The 18,436-nt window shown below is 35.7% G+C and overlaps 1 protein-coding gene across 1 annotated transcript in view; it reads right to left on the bottom strand.

Annotated features, from left to right (window-relative positions):
• The window catches only part of Fut9 (fucosyltransferase 9), a 195,783-nt gene that overhangs the window by 90,014 nt on the left and 87,333 nt on the right, over positions 1-18,436 (bottom strand). The window contains exon 2 of the mRNA XM_013110434.3: positions 4,690-4,779. The gene's annotated coding sequence lies outside the window, so the exon portion shown is untranslated. The remainder of the gene's footprint in view (positions 1-4,689; positions 4,780-18,436) is intronic.

Genomic DNA, 18,436 nt, shown 5'->3' with positions numbered 1-18,436 from the left:
CACATTTTCACTATCTACCATCCTCTAAAGAACACTTAGGGTGTTTCTATTTTCTCTTCTAAATAGTCATTCTAAATATAGAGTAATGGATTGGATGAATAAGTATCTGTAAAATGGATATTCAGTCTGTTGGGCATATGCAAAGAAGGGGTATAATTGCGGCATACATATATGTATGCTGCAAAGAAAGGGTATAATTGCATCATATATATGTGTGTGTGCATATGTGTGTGTGCATGTGTGTGTGTTGCATGCACATGCTTATGCATGTATCCTAACACCATCCTAAAACCTACAGCAGATAGAGACTATCACAGAAATCCAAAATTGGTCAGAATGTATAAAATAAGTGGCCTTAGGACAACTCCAACTTAACATAGCTACATACACCTACATGACTGACCTTCCCACAAAGTATATTCATATCCTTTTGTTTTTCAAGTCTTTCTTTTGTTTCATATTTTTAAGATATTAATATTTGAATGTTAAGCCTGGCCAAGTAATTTTGCAAGCAGAAACTTAAATTAAGAAAATGCCTCCACCATACTGTCAAGTCTTTAATGTGATTTCTTAATTAGTGACTGATGTGGGGAGAGCCCAGTTTACTGTAGGTGGTATCACCTTTGGGCTGGTGGTCCTGAGTTCTGTAATAAAGAAGACTGGGAAGGCCATGAGGAACAAGACAGTATCAGCACCCTCCTGTGACCTTTGCATCAACTCCAGCCTCCAGGTTCTGGCACTTTTGAGTTTCTGTACTGACTTCCTTCAGTGATGGCCCCTGATGTGAAACTGTAAAATGGAATAAACCCTTTTGTCCCCACATTGCTTTTAGTCTTTGTGTTTTATCACAGCTTATGGAAATCCTAACTAAGGTAAAGATATATAGACCATTCTCTCTATCCCTTTCCAGCTTCTCCCATTGTTAACATGCCATAGTGCATTTATCAAACTCAATTAACACAATAACACTAAGGAAGCTACAGGCTTCTTTCAGATTTTGTCAGCTGTATCTCTCAGACTCGTTTTTTTCCTGTAGAACCAAACCAAGAATATGCCATTGGATTAAGTCATGCTTTTTATTTGCAGCCTCAACTGTGAATTTCAGTTCTTCCTGCCATTACCCTTGAAATTTCAGGTATGTTTAGTTGTTTATTTGCTACTTTTAGTTTTGTTTAGTTTTACTATTAAAACATCATTATACTACTTCTCCTTTCCTACCGTAAATACTTCTGTATACTCCTCCTTGCCTTTTTTATAGCCTCTTATTTCACTGTCATTATATGCATATTTACAAAGTAACCATTACATTTTTTTGTATTTATAATGAGAACCCTTGTTAGCTCTACCAGTGCTTTGTTTACTCATGTATTTTATCTAACACATGAAAATAGTTTCAGAACTGCTTATGTATATTCTTTTGATGAAAAAAATTCAATAGGAATGGAAAACATTTACTCCTCTTTTTTTTGCAGTTGACTGTACCTTACTCTGTTCAGATTTTGCCCAAATACTATTTTCCAAAATAATTTAGACTAGATATCCTTCCTCTGCAGCCTTCAATCATAACTTACCTCTGTAATTCATATCCAAAGTTGTCAGTTTTCCCCTTTGCCTTGGAGACACATTCTACCCACTTTCTTATTTGTATTCTGCATAACTGAACATTGTATTTTAGTGTTTTACGCATTGCGTGTAATTTGTCTCACAGTTAAAGAACATACAGAACAGTCTTGTATCCTCACATTTTCCCATGCATTCAAAAATTATTTTTAAGCAGTTATCCTGTGTAACTATGCAAGCAAACTATGGAGATGCTTCTTCCTGTCTCAGATTTGCCTTTTTCCTGAATTTGAATACTTGATATCACACAGCGCTTAGACATTTGGGGCTTCCCTGTTTTACTTAAAGTAATGGATTTGGGATTTATACAAGGGTGCCTGTATATACAGCTCACTGATAGAGTACTTGCCTAGAAGGCACAAGGCCTTGGATTAATTTCTCATTATTGAAAAGAAAAGATAAATGCTTATTATAGTCATGAAATCAATAGCTCTTTTCTATAGCAGAATAGTATGCTATTGATATTCTAGTTTGTTCTTCAGTTTAGCAATTAAATACAGCATTTGTTTGTTTATTTGAAACAGTATTGCACTATATGGGTCTAGATGGTTAAAGATAAGCGTTAAAGGCATGTGTTACTGCACCAATAACATTTTGGCTATTTTTAAAATTTTATGAATGAATATTGCATTGCTACAAATATTTATATACATTTCAAGTAAAATGAGTATTCTTTTCATAGAAATGGAATTATTGGGCCATATAGTATATGTATAAAATGATTTCTAATTTATGATCGTTCCATTTGTGATCTTGGAAAATTTACAGCAGTTTAAAAATAATATTCAGATACTAGAAACTGTATTCAAAGTTTGACCATGTTTTAGTGTAGAGGAGCAGTTCTCAATCTGTGGGGGTCAACCACTTTGTGAGTCAAAGGACCCATTCACAGGGGTTCTATGACCTTTTGTAAATACTTAAGACCATTGGAAAACACAGATATTTACATTACTATTCATAACAGTAGCAAAATTACAGTTATGAAGTCACAACAAAATGAATTTTATGGTTGGGGGTTGCCACAACATGAAGAACTATAATAAAGGGTTACAGCATTAGGACAGTTGAGAACCACTGGTGTATGATATACCCTTTCTAGAATACTGTCCCAGTTTGAATTTCCATAACAATGAATGAAAGTCTTCATGGCTCTAAATGCTTACTAATATTTTATAGTGTCAGATTTTCATTTCAGTATTTTTAAATGGTATTTCAGGTTAGTTGTGAGCAAAATATAAATATAAGGGCAAATTCTGATATTTATACACTTTTAAATTGAGTTATTGATATTCTCATCATGTTAAGAATTATCAATTATTTAACAGGATGTGATCTATAAATCTACAGCTCACTTTTTTATGCTTCTATGCATCTTTGGAAACATATTTTGAAATATTGTATTTTATATTTAAGGATGATTCTTTCATTATACCAGAGTATATATGTCAAAGGAAAATTTTAAAGCTCCCCAAATCAATGATGTTTCATTGCTTGAAAGTACATAACTTCTTAGGCAGACACTCTCATAAATTCTGTGGATATACTGATCCTCATTTTAAGTTAAAGATTGAAGCTTTAACTTTTTTTCATTCACAGAAATGCAAAGATTATTTGCTCCTTTTTTAAGTTTTGAATTCACCCTGCGTAGCTCACTGAGTAACTGAATTGTATGTAGCAGCCTTGGAGCAACAGTCCTACAAGACAGAGCAGTGTTTGACTATTCTTTAGCCACACACTACTGTTAAGTAGTGAAATGTTGTTTGGTGGGCCTGAACAAGTTAATGTCAAGACTATTACTTTATTTTCATAGTCAAAGCATTTTGAATATGTGTAAGCAAATTATGTTTATTATTATCTGCTTACTAGTTACAAACTTTCGATTTCCCCAGATGCATCAAGAATATACCAAAAAAAAAAAAAAGAAAGAAACAGAAAAAGAAAGAAAGACCCCAGAAAGTAAGCAAAACTGGAGAGGCTACCTTAAATGTCCTTCCCCTATAATGAGATTGATGACTACCTTACATGCCATCCTAGAACCTTCATCCAGTAGCTGATGGAAGCAGAAACAGAAATTCACAGCTAAGCACTGAGCTGAATTCCTGGAATCCAGTTGTAGAGAGGGAGGAGTGATGAGCAAAGGGGTTAAGACCATGATGAAGAAACTCACAGAAACAGCTGACCTGAGCAAGTGGGAGCTCATGAACCCCAGTTTGGCATCTGGGGAACCTGCTTAAGACTGAACCAGGATCCCTGAACATGGGTGTAAGTTGGAGAGATTGGGACACCTATGGAGCCTCTGTCAGTGGAACCAGTATCTATTCCTAGTGCATGAATGGGCTTTTTGGAGCCCATACTCTATGGAGGGATACTCTCTCAGCCTAGATACAGGGGGGGAGGATCTAAGCCCTGGTCCAAATCATGTGACAGATTTTAGTGATCCCTCATGGGGGCTTCACCCTCCCTGGGGAGTGGATGGGGGGTGAGATAGGGGATTTGTGGGGGGGGGGGTATAGGATGATTGGAGGGAGAGGAAACTGGGATTGGTATATAAAATAAGAGTGTTTGCTGGGCATTGATGGTACAGGCCTTTAATCCTACCACCCAGGAGGCAGAGGCAAATGGATCTCTGTGAATTTGAGTTCAGCCTGGTGTACAGAGCAATTGCCAGGATAGGCTCCAAAGCTACACAGAGAAACCCTGCCTCACAAAACAAAATTTAAAAAAAGATTATTTTAATTTAAATGAGACAATTAGTAAAAAATAATGCTTATATCTTTCTTCTTCACAGGAACACAAAGATACCTAAAGAGTTTAAAAATTTAAAGATATCACATATCATTGAATGCCAGTATATTACTTTACCATAACTATTACTCCACGTTACAAATATGAAATAGTATTAATTCTAAATTTGCAAAACATCTCCTTAAATCAGATAATCTAAGTCTGTTATACTTTGAATGCTGTATTGCTCATAATTTTCCAAAACAATATGAAATATCTCTAATTTCAAATTGAATACATTTTAGACACCACCAAGCTAAGTAGAAAAACTGAACATATACTCACACTGTAGAGAACAGCATGGGAAGCAGAGACGGATGTAGAAATACTCCAGATACTTGAGTTGTCAGATACTTGAGCTGTCACATTCTAAATCTGTTGAATGGCAAATAATCAAGGAGATAAGTTCAATGTACTGAGTGAACTGTACAGGCTTCTAGATATCAAAAACATGGTGTGGGATCAGCTACCCCACTTTACAAACATCTATGTTTTTATACAGTGTTATTCTATCTCTTACTTGTGGTTTTCTTTTTCAGTCTTAGGCAAATGTTATCAAAACACATGGAAAATACCAGCCGTATTTGGTCTTTATACAATATTTAAAGAAAAAATGTTGTAGAATGCTAAGAGAATGTGTAAATCTTGAGAACCAAACACATATTTCACACAGTATGCTTTTTATTATGTCCATTATTAATAGTATAAATTGTAGCCACAGGAAAAATATAAAATAGATAGTTATTAAATTATCTGAATGTTTTCATTGTATGGAAAATAAATGTCAAATTTCTAGATGACATGCATAAACATCTTTCATTTTCAAGCTAATATTTGTCAGTCAAAATACATGATTCATGTAAGTAAAGGAAAGTGTGTTTTTATTTTTGAATTACACATTTTATTGTGAATAAGATTACAATTAATTAAAAATGGGAAGTCAACTTCCTTGACCAGCTACAGTAGATAGTAAGCAATATCTTTTTAAAATTTAGAGACATCTGTCAGTGTAGCTATGAGCAGCTACAAATGTAATTCTGCTTCACCATCCCTCTCTTTCCACAGCTCTGAGGTTACTGGTGTATACCACCAATTCATCACAACAAACATCCTTATCAAGTAAGAAAGATTCAGATTTCACCCTAAGATAATAGCTCCTTAATTTGCACTGCATACATTCATGTTATATCTAAAATATGTCTTTATTATAGAATCAATAAGTTGCTTATCCTTTGAGACCACTAAAGCTATTTGTTAGATGCATTGCACACTTATACATACACATATATACATTCACACACAAATTCACACATTACATACACACATTTCATACATACAGATATGGGCACATGCATACACATACATAATCACATTTTACACTCACACATACACACACAATCTGTTTTTTGTATTCCATGTTTCATAAAATATTAAAGTTTACAACCTTGAAATTAATATACTGAAAAAATTTTCTTCTGATCGTAGTGAGGAAATACACAGTCTTCAGTTATGTATACTAAAGATAAAGATAATTTAAATTTATGTCAAATGTAGTGCTCCCTCTCCCAAATAATACCCTTTAATATATACCCAAACACATTTTCAGAAAACACAAATATAAAGAAAGGTTCTGTCTGTTTATAAAAATGAAATTTTACCTAAATGTTCTTTTCTGTTTTATCAAATATATGAGAAAATGAAATGTGCCAATTCATAGTTTGCAACATTTTTCAAGGTGTTATGGGTGTCACATTCTAAGCAGAAGTCTTAGGAAAGTTTTGTTTTCCTTACTTTTCACAGTATTGATAATTCAGTCCTTTCATGTATATTAATAATTAGGAAATACTGAGGCTCCTGGAAATATAGAGCTGACCTCACAAATCCTTGTTTGTTAATTGTAGATTTCAATTGTACATGGCTTCCTGGGAATCATTTTAAAGATTATTTTGCTAAGGTATCTACTTTCAAAATTGTTCATGCCTCAAATTACAAAAGAATAATGAAAGTGCTGTAGCTGGTAGAATTTGTTTTGTAGAAGCATATTATCTTATGTTTAAAGGCTATTTAAAGATTAAAACCACAAATCAACACTGTATTTTCATAAATTATGAAATGTGTTGTATGTAAGTCTAGACATAAAGGACGTTAATAAAGAGGATGGTTCAGTCTAGGAATGCAAACCTTATGACAAATCCTGTTTGAATTTAAAGGACCTGACCTAACATTTTAAAACCTCTAAGCTGAAAAGCATAAACTATCAAAGACCAGGGTTCAGAAAAAATGCATAGAAGTATTTTTTTTAGATTTATCTAATGTGCATGACTTTGTATGAGTGTGTGTGTGTGTGTGTGTGTGCATGCGTGTGTACAGATGTGAGTGGGGATGTACCACAGCATGTGTGTGGAGTTCAGAGAACAGTTCACTTGACTTGGCGCTTAGCTTTCACTATGTGATCTCTGGAACTCAAAGTAAGGTCATTGGGCTTGTGGCAAAGCATTTTTACACTCTGGGACAACTCACAGGTTAAGATATTGATGCATTAACATATGGTACCTCTTTTCTGTATTGATGTGCTTATTCAAATAATAGAAAGTGATTGTTTACACAGGACATTTCCCAAAGGACAAAACTAGATACCAATTAGTGCTATATATTTTTTCAATTACTGCTCATTTAGTTGATCAAAGTGACTGAAAACCATCAATCATATCACTATATTACATATCAATCAAAAGAATGGAGAAATAGAAAGGAAACATTATTTCGAAAGAAGAAGACTTTAGAGGACTTTAAGCAATGTTTCTGGTACCATTTTAGATATATTCAAAACCTATCTCTGTTAATGGAATCATGCCCCTTGATCTACATCACTAGATGTGATTAAAGGACAATGACTTTTGAACAAATAATGACAATTACTTTATGCCATTTACAGCAATAAATGAGATTTGCCTCCAGAAGAGGTCACAGAGTCAATTCCTGTGGCTGTATTTCAAATAGAATTTTATGGTTTCACAATTACTCAACTGGGTCTTCAAACTCACAATAATTCAACATATATTCTTAGAAACAACTTCTATGCAACCAAGAACATCTAGGTGCTATGAATATAAGGGTTTCTAACACATTCTCCTCGCCCTTGAAAGGTTCATATTTAGGGGAAGAAGGAGAGGATGAATAATGAAGAACTTTGTGCAAAATGCGTGTCTGGGGACACAGATGTAGCAGTGCTCCATTTTCCCTGGCAGGGACTTAATAGAAAATACACTGTGCCTGATGAATGCTGAATGGTGACCCACAGTGCAGCATTCTCAGATACAAGAAGGAATGATAATAAAGTACGGGACTAAAACATCATCTGACTTTGGTGGAGCAGAGACATATAAAGTGCAACAGAGGACACGCAGAAAGTGCAGCAGAAGATATAGAGGAGGCAGGGAAGGTGAAAAAGAGCTCATCTACTGGCAAGCTTAAACCTGTTAACAGTAATGTCAGCAAGTAATTAAACAAGATTTACAATATACAGATAGTTTTAAGATGAGTGTGTGTGTGTGAGAGAGAGAGAGAGAGATAGAGAGAGAGAGAGAGAGAGAGAGAGAGAGAGAGAGAGAGAGAGAGAGAGAATCTATGGTGTATATCCTTGCTCATTCCTGTAAACAGTTCCAGTTCCATGCATCAATGCTATTCACATATGGTGATCATTACATATTCAAAAACTAAATAGCTTAGACAAATGTCTGAGTTGGCATTTATATTGCTTTTAGGAGAAGCCATGGCCACAGAAACTCTCATAAAGGAAAACATTTTATTGGGGTTGACCTACAGGATTAGTTTTAGTCCATTATCGTCATGGCAGGAAGCCTGATGGTGTGTGTGCAGGCAGACATGTTTCTAGAGGAGTCAAGAGTTCTACATCAGATTGTCAGACAGCAGGAAGAGAAAGTGCCACTGGGTTTGTCTTAGGCACCTGAAACTCCAAAGCCTACTCCAGTGACACACTTCCTCCAACAGGGCCACATCCTCTAATGTCACTCACTAAACATCAACTATAAGTCTACAAGGGTCATTCATATTCAAACCTCCATACCAAAGTCACCAAAATAAGTGGTGTAACTACACTGTAATTTAGAAAGTTTATTCCAGAGTTACACTCTTCACTTGCAGGTCTGCCTCATGGACAACATGTAATGGCCTAAACTGTGGTTCTCAATATGTAGGTTATGACACTATTGTGGTAAAATGACCCTTTCACAGGGGTCACCCAAGACAATTACAATTCTAATCAGGAGCAAAATTACAGTTAAGAAGCAGCAACAAAAAGTTTTATGGTTGGGAGTTACAACAACATAAGGAACTATATTAAACAGTTGGAGTGTTAGGAATGTGTCTGCAGATGACCAAAACTCCCTTAGAGCCCCCATATATTCCCCGAACAGTCCCCCACTTATCATCACCATACCCAGGCCCACAGCTCCAGCAGAAGCCCCCTCTTTTATCAGCGGTCACACAGACAGCCAGATCCCCAGGGATCACACAGGAATCTAGAAAGCAATTAGGGGCAGCCTGCTGGACAGGAAGACAAAACATCCACTGGAGCCATAGGACACTAAGGACAAATACCAGGAAGGAAACAGAAACCAAAGGAAAGAAACACCCATCCAACAAAGACAAACTCAGAAATTGGCATCTAAACTTATATAATCTCAAACCCAAAAGCCTAGACTCCAGCATAAAAACAAAATCAACAACAGCCAGGGCAATAAACCACTACCAGACCCCAGCCATCATACAACAGCAAACCCTGAAAATTCCAACATAGATGAAGAGCAAGAAAATGACATCATCAGCAATTTATAAAGATCATAGAGGTCCTAAAAGAATAAACGAATAAATCATTTAAAGAAATTGAGGAAAATAGAAACGAAAAATGTTGAAGATAGGAATTAACACCTTAAAGAAAGCAAAGAAAAAGAAACAAAGGAAGAAACAGATGAAGGAAATGAGTAAAACTGTTGAAGACCTGAAGGTGGAAATAGAAGCAATAAAGAAAACACAAACTGAGGGAAAATTGGAGATGAAAAATCAAGGTAATTAAATAGTAACTGTAGATGTAGGCATCACCAACTGAACAAGAAATGAAAAAGAGAATCTCGAACAAAGAAGATATGATAGAAGAAAATGATACATCAGTCAAAGTAAATGTTGATTTAAAAAAATTATGACACAAAGCATCAAGGAATTCTGGAACACTATGAAAAAAATCTAAGAACAATAAGAGTAGAAGAAGGAGGAGAATTCCAGCTCAAGCCCCAATATTTTTTAACAAATTCTAGAAGGAAATTGTTGTAACCTAAAGAAGAACATGCCTTTAAAGGAAAATAGATGCTTACAGAACACCAAATATATTACATACAGAAGGAATAAAGGCTAGTAAAATCTACAAAGGGAAAGGCCAAGTAACACATAAAGGTAGAACTATTAGAATTTAACTTCTTAGTGGAGATTTAAAACCAGAAGGACCTAGACAGATGTCCTGCAGACTCTAAGAAACCAAAAATGTTAATCTAGACCAGTATACATAGTAAAACTTTCAAACATCATCAATAAAGAAAACAAGATATTCAATGAGAAAGTCAAATTTATACAATGTCTATTCACAGATTCAGCCCAAAGGAAGATACAAGAACTTAAGGTTAACTACACCTATGAAAAAAGTAAGTAAATAATCTCACACAAGAAAAACCCAAAAGAGGGAAACACACACACACAGACAAATGCATGCACACACGCACACACACACACACACTACCAACAACAACAACTACAAAACAACAGGGAGTAGCAATCATGAATCATTGATATCAATGAAATGAATTTTTCACAAAGAAGATACAGGCTAACAGAAAATGCTCAAAAACAAGATCCATCCTTCTGCTGCACACAAGAAACACACCTCAACATCAAAGACATTGTCTCCAAGTAAAGGGTTGGGAAAAGATTTTCCAAGCAAATGGTACCAAGAAACTAGTCTATCCAATCTAATATCTAACAAAATAGGCTTCAAACCAAAATTAACCAAAAGAAACAGGGAAGGAAACTTCATACTCACCAAAGGAAAGATCCACCAAGATAACATCTCAATGTTAACATCTATAACCAAAATACAAGGTTTGTAAAGGAAATACTGCTAAAGATTAACTCACCTATAGAATATCACACACTGACAGTGGATGACTTCAATACCCCACTATCACCAATAGACAGGTCATGCAGACAAAAACTAGATGGAGAAATCCTGGAGCAAATTGGTGTTATGAACCAAATAGACTCAATAGATCCCTACAGAATGTTTCACCCAAACCAAAACATATACACCTTCTTCTCAGCACCTCATGGATTATTCTCCAAAACTAACCATATACAAGGTCACAAAGCAAGTCTCAACAGACACATTAAAATCTAAATAATCCCTTGCATCAGACAAATTAAAATTAGACTTCAACAATGGAAACTACAGGCAGTCTATAAATTCATAGAAACTAAACAACTCTCTCCTGAATGACTCTAGGTCAAGAAAGAAATAAAGAAAAATTAAAGACTTCCAATAGTTTAATGAAAATGAATACACAACATATTCAAAGTTATGGAACACAATGAAAGTGGTGCTAGCAGCAATGTTTATAATACTACCTACATAAAGAAATTGGAGAGATCTTACAGTAGCAACTCAGCAGAACATCTGAAAGTTCTTAAAAGAACAACTAACACAAGAGGAGTAGAAGGAAGGAAATAAACTGAGAAATAAAATCAATAAAATAGAAATAAAGAGATCAATACAAAGAATCAATGAAACCAAGAGTTGGTTTTGTTGAAAAATCAAAAGATAGACAAACCATTATCCAAACTAACTAAAAGACAGAGAAAGAATATCCAAATTAACAAAAATCAGAAACAAAAGCAGGGACATAACATCATACACCTAGGAAATTCAGAAAATCATTAGGTCATACCTTACTTTTAAAAACCTGTACTCCAAAAAATTGGAAAAATATAAACTACATGGATACTTTTTCAATAAAATCCACTTACCAAAGGTAAATCAAGATCAAATAAGTGGGCTCTAAGAACAATAATAAAAAATGGGACCTCATGAAACTGAGAAGCTTCTTTAAGGCAAAAGACACCATCCACAGTACAAAAAAGAAGAAGACATATGGGAAATATTTTGACTAACTCTTCATCTGATACACGACTAATATCCAATATATATATATATATATATATAACACAAGAAATTAGATATCAACAAACAAAATAATTCAATTTACAAACAATGGGGGTACAGGTCTAAACAGAATTCTCAACAGAGGAATCTCAAATGGCTGAGAAACACTAAAAGAAATGTTTAAAATCCTTAGCCATCAGGGGCATGCAAATCAAAATTGCTCTGAGATTCATCTTATAACTGTCAGAATGGCTAAGAGAAAAAAACACAGTGACTGGTGATGTGGGTCAAGGTGAACACTCTTTCATTCCTGGTAGGAGTGCAAACTTATGGGTCTCTCTGGGAAGGGGAAGTACAATAGATTTTGTTGGGAGCAGGTGGAGAGGGGTACAGGAGGGATCAGGCAGCAGGTGAAATTCATAGAGGGAGAGAGTACTGGGAGTGATGACTGGAATTGAGAGGCATTTGGGGGACAATGTAGAAACCCAGCGCACTGGAAGATCCCTGGAAACTATGAGAGTGACCCGAATGAAGTTTCCTATGGAGCCTGAAATGCCCATCTTCTATAACCAGGCAAGGCTCTTACCCATGGGACTGAGACATCAATCTAGACACAAAACCTTTGACCTTCACTGTCCTGTCAGGGTGGTGCAAAACTTGCCAGAGTGCCCAATTGAACCAATGATGACCCATGGTAAGAGAAGGAGTCCATGCCTGACACTGACACTGTGTGGATCGCCAGGAACCAGAACCAGGCAGTCCAGAGACCCAGAATAGGACCAAACTGGACTGGAAAGAGAGAGACAGACAGACAGAGAGAGAGAGAGAGAGAGAGAGAGAGAGAGAGAGAGAGAGAGAGAGAGAGAGAGAGAGTATAGAACAAAATTTCTAGCTTGATTGTCATTAGAAGATCATCATAGAACAACTGATGGGAAGAGAAGCAGAATCCTACAGCAAAACACTAAACATTACCAGGGGGACTCCAGAGAAGATGGTTAGGAAGGATTATAGGAGCCAGTGTCATTAAACACACCAAGAGAACTCACAGAATCAACTATGCATGGCTCATAGGTGCTCGCAGGAGCTCATCGAAAATGAAGTGGCAATCAGATTCCATATGGGGTGTGAGCTAGTTTCTCTGCATGTACCTTATGGTTGTGTAGCTTTGTGTTCTTGTGGGAACTCTCAACAATGGGAGTATGGAGGTGGGTTTTTCTGACTCTTTTGCCCATGCTTAGGACAGTTTTCCTCCTACTGGGTTGCCTGGTCCAGCCTTGACATGAGGATTTGTGCCCAATTTTAATGCAACTTGTTAGGCCATGTTTAGTGGATATCCCTGAGAGCATTTATAATTAATATTGAGTCTCCAAGCTGGTTATGTTGGAAAGAAAAGTTCAACTACAAAATACTGCTCATTTTTGAAGGTAAATGGAGGAGGCATGGATCTGGGAGACAGGGGATGTCGGGGAACAACTGGGAGGAGTGTTGACAAAAGGGAATTTGCAACCAAGATGTAATGTATGGAGAAGAACAAAAGTTTAAAGAAAAATAAATAAAGAAGCTAAATTTGCCCCACATGCCTGTAAATTTCAGGGGAATGGGGTTGAAACTCCAGGGAAAGCGATCTCTGAATGTGGTTGAATTCTATACTTAGCTTCAGGAGACAGAGAATAGTAGTAATAATTAAGTTTCCAAACATCTGTATCTCCAGGACCTAAAATTTGCTTGAGTACAGGTTAGTGAACGTTGCAATAAGTATTTCAAATTGATTTGACTTAATTCGCATGTACAGGTAAGTGTCAGCATGAAGTTCAGCATGGGATTCTGGAACTGATAGGGATGCTATGGTCTTTTAAGACAAACTCACAAAGAGACTTAAGGAGAGTGCTGGATAGTTTTACATCAACTTGACACAACTACAGTCATTTTGGAAAAGGAAAACTCAAATGAGAAAATATATCCTCCACATTTCCTGTGCACAAGCCTGTGGTACATTTTCTTGATTTATCATTGGAGTGGGAGAGCCCAGGTCACTGTGGTAATCCTGGGTGCTATAAAAGAGGCAGCTGAGCAAGCCATGAAATAGCAACTGAGAAAGCAGAGCTCCTCCATGGCTTTTGCATCTGTTCCATCATCTAGGCTCCTGTCATGAATTCTAATTCTTGTTTCCATCAATGATGGACAGTGATGTGGAATTGTAAGCTAAAGAAAATCCTTTCTTCTCCAACTTTCTTTTGGCCATGGTGTTTTACCACAACAGAAGTCCTAACTAAAACAGAAATCCATACTAGAAACTGGGTTTGGCTGTAACTAATATGACCACATTGTTTTGTGGAGGACTAGAAAAGTATTTTGAAACTTTATGGTAGAAAAGCTGTTGAATTATCTGTTATCTATGGGCTGCACTGTGGGAGTTTGGCAGATATAAATGTTAAGAGCATGCCAGTAAATAAGCATCACTCATCCATAGGTCCTGCTTTGGTTCCCTCATCCAGGTTCCTGCCCTACCTTCCCTCCATGATGGACTATTATCTAGAACTGAAACCTGAAGTGAATTATTTCTTTTATAAGTTGCTTTTAGTCATAATCTTTAACAAAACAGCATTAAACTTAGACAATGAGCCTCTCCCCTCTGGGACTTGTAGCATATTACAAGCATCTTTCCAAGGTATGAGCTTTATTCAAGGAGTCAATGAAATTACTTTCTTCTGAAATAGGAGCATAGCATGAATAAAATACAGGAGGCTACATTCCTAGGTCAGAAGGTAGAGGGTGTGTGTTCTAAAGGTAGGTGGTAAACATTGTAGGTTCTCAGACCAAGGGAAAAACACTGAAGTTGTCCTAAAGGGGCTCATGCAAGTCTGTTAGTATTATTCAATACTCTTATAATGTAGGATCTAACATGAATAGTGGGCTAAGTAGAAAAATTATGGTTTACACATCTCTAATGAATTTTTTAGTTTCAATTTTATTAATAAAATCAAAAAACAAGCTAATTTCTGGTCATTGTGTTTTGTGAGTTTAGTCAATACAATCTAAACACTCATTTTTGTTCTATATTTCTGAGGAACTGTTTAAATTAGTAGCTAGTTCTGGGGTCCCGATGCATTAGGCCTGGGAGAGGTAGATATGTCTACATTCCTGGAGCTTCTTGTGAATGGGTTGATGGTTATGCAGAGCTGAAGTGGGTATCCACAATAACTGAAGGTCCCTTCCTCTTCATTTAGATGGTTCTTGAATTAATTTTGAATAGTAATTTTGCAATAAGGATCTGGAAAATGGAAATAAGTAAATTCAAAATAAAGAAACTGTGTGTGTGTGTGTGTGTGTGTGTGTGTGTGTGTGTGTGTGTGTTCAGTACCTACTGATTGCCATTGTCTTGGACAGTTGTTAGGATAAAGAGCATACAACCTTTGTGTGGGGGCCCTTGATAGATTCCGTGGCAGGTAAGGCTGACCAAGGCAGACAAACATGCCAGGCAGACAGAGCTTAAGTGAAAATTTTTATAAGAAAGAGCAGGAACTGGGAAGGAAACAGAAATGAGGTAAAGAGGCACAGAGAGACAGATACAGAGAGAGCACAGAAGAGAAGACGGAGACAGGAAAAGCCCTATCTGCCCCTGAGAACATTGGGAAAGAGAGAGAGAAAGAGAGGAGGGGGAAGAGAGCTGGAAAAGAAAGAAGAAAACAGAGCATAAGTGTAGGCAGAGGCCTTTCTTTTAAAGGCTTATTAAAACTACAAATTCAAAGAGTATATTTAAGGAGAGTCCCTTGAAGATAATTTTGGGACCATCGTATTAAAAAATAGATTAATTCCAGGATGTTCACAATATTGATTTGACTAAATGGACTTTTGAAGAATAGTTTGGTGAAAAACTCATTTTAATAGTTTAATACTTATTTTTATATGCTTTATATGAAACATAATTAAATCAATTTTTTCATATTACATTGTAGAATTTTCATTTAGAACAAAATCTGGAAAATTATATCAAAATAATAATAAGGTATGGGGCATAGTGCATTTAACGCTTATAGAGTTTTGGGTTCGATAGCCAACATTAAAAACTAAGGAAATAAAAATTAAATCTAATAGAGTATGTTCCTGCTATTTGTAAAAAGATATACTAACCTTTACAGAAATTTAAGATACATACTCATTAACCACTAAGTCAACTTAATTTGAAATATTATTTCCTCTCATGTATAGTTGTCTTTTACTGTTGAAGAATTTTAAAAATTGGGATTTATTATTAAACTCTAGATCCCAAACAAATAGTGAATGCTGTGGGAGAGGAAAAAAATGTCCATTCCAATTTTAGCTCTAAATTACACATTAAATTCTAGTGGTTTGGGCTCTGTGTTGATAATATATAATTTACAGTAAAAATTTTCAAAAGCTTGAAAAGTGTCCTATTGCTTGTAATGTAAGACAAGTTTAATACAGCACTGAATTCTAACTCATTGAACATGAGGAAAAACAATGTATCACATTTTAATGAAAATTTTATATAAAATCTGCTTCATTTTGCACACCATCTCCAGTTTCCCCTCCCTCCCCTGCTTGCACTCTTCTCAGCTCCCTCCCATTCCACCCCCAAATCACTCCTCAGAGTGGACAAGGCCTCCCCTGAGGAATCAAGGAAGTTTGGCATACCAGGTTGAGGCAGGACCAAGCCCTTCCCCTGCATATCAAGGCTGAGCAAGCTGAAGCAATGTTTTTAAGTGCAGCGATATGGCTTTGAAATATTTTGAGATGTGAAATTCAGGACTTAAATTGCATAAGCAAAATCACACATTATTCTGGGATCAGATTTTCGAAGGCTCAGTGTGCCACAACGGTTAATGGATACTGACTAGGGATCAAGCACAAAGGAATGCTGGTTACCTGGCATAAACCTTGAAAAGGTTATTTTATTCTTAGAATTCATAAAAATCAAACCTGACCCTTAGCATTTGTGTGTAGCTCACTTTCTGTTATCAAAGCTTTTCACCATTGTCCATGATTTTATATGTTTTTCAAATGTGCTCCTTATACATGAAATATAAAGATATTAAATGTGGTATGTGATTATAATACAGTATAATACAGAGTGAAAAAAATCATGTGATTCATCAAACCACATATATGTATGTATATAGATGTAAATATACACAGATATACATACTTACATGTGTGCATAGATATAATCCAAAGGTATTAGATTAAGTGCAAAATGCTAGGCACTGAAAGACAAGTTCTTTGAGATAACTTATATGTGAAATTTAAAGAAAAAACAAAAGAATCTTATAGACACAGACAGGTATTGCCAGGCATATCAGGTTAGCAAGGAAAGCTGTGTACCATAGTACATATAATATGGAATCTGAACAAAGATTTTAATTGCTCTAATATACTGTATGCTTCAACTGTATAATACTCTCAATTCTTATTACAAAAACAATACTAGTAAGGTGATGGTTTTGAGAACAGCTTGCTTTTATAGTCAAATTGTACTGTAAAATACACATATTTATTTATCAGTTTAAAAGAAACAGACTAAAATACAAGAAGATACAAGAAAATCTTGGTCCCTGCACTATACTAATTATGTGCTATACCATTCAAAAATGCTTGGATATTTAATGAACATCTTTAATGTTCATGTTTAATAAACACTAGAGTTTTATCAAATTGAATGCACATAGAAATTACAGTAATTGATTTTACTGCAAACAGTCTACATACAATGAGTACCCTAATGAGGGTTAAAATATGTCTGCTACAAAATTTGTGTTGAAGACTCCTTCCACAGATCCTGTTAACTAGGAAATAAGGATTTTAAACATGTAATCCAGTTAAGAAGCTATGTTAATCACCTTGATTATGGTAATCATTTTAAAACCGTCAGTGTATATACCTTAAATCTATACAACTTTTATTTCCCAGGAATGCTCCACTGTGTCAGAGGATGCAGGTCAGTGGTACAGTGTTTGCCTAGCTTCACTAGAGTCCTCGTGCTATCACTATCACAGCAAAAAAAAAAAAAGGAAAAGAAAACAACCTCAGTAAAGCTAAGATGATGATAATGATGTCACATTGGATTGCTATGGTCCCTAAATTCACTATTTAATTTTCTAGAGACAGAAAAAGAGTACATGGAGATTGGAAAGAGACAAAAGATATGAAACATGTCAAGGATGACTGATGATTGACAACTTTCAGAAGACCAGAAAAGTCAAAGCAGAAAGTTCCTAGGGGGTACTTCTATCTTGAAGAATTGTGAGATAATAGAGTTGTTTTAATCCACTATGTTCTGTAGTGGATTACAGTAGACTTGGAAAATTAATGGATCCCTTGTCAATTTAATAAGGATTTGAGTAAGAAGATCACTTGTGGAATAATGGAATCCTGTAATGCTGAGTTCCTGCATACAAAAAGGCAACATAAGAATGGGAAAATGGAATCTGGCAAACTAGAAGAAAGGATATATTTAAGAAAGACCTCTACATCTACCATCATCCTGATACATCCTGATAGATGATAAGTAGATAGATAAATAGATGGATGAATATATAGACAGACAGATAGATACATAGGTAGATGGGGACAAATAGATGATAGACGTTAGATACACAATAGGCAGACAGACAGACAGACAGATAGATATAGGATAGAACATAGAGGACAGAAAGGTTAGAATATAGACATAAATAAAATTTGTTGTAACTGAAAATGAAGTCACCATTACCTGTAGTATTTCTCATACATTACGGTCTGCTCTTGCAACATTTAAGCCTTCAGGGTGAGCTTGTTTACTGAGAGCAT

The sequence above is a fragment of the Mesocricetus auratus genome, unplaced genomic scaffold (assembly GCF_017639785.1).
Source record: "Mesocricetus auratus isolate SY011 unplaced genomic scaffold, BCM_Maur_2.0 Super-Scaffold_6730, whole genome shotgun sequence".
In the NCBI taxonomy this organism is placed as follows: Eukaryota; Metazoa; Chordata; class Mammalia; order Rodentia; family Cricetidae; genus Mesocricetus; species Mesocricetus auratus.
The sequence above is the reverse complement of the archived record's forward strand: the minus strand, read 5'-3'. Positions and strand labels throughout refer to the sequence as shown.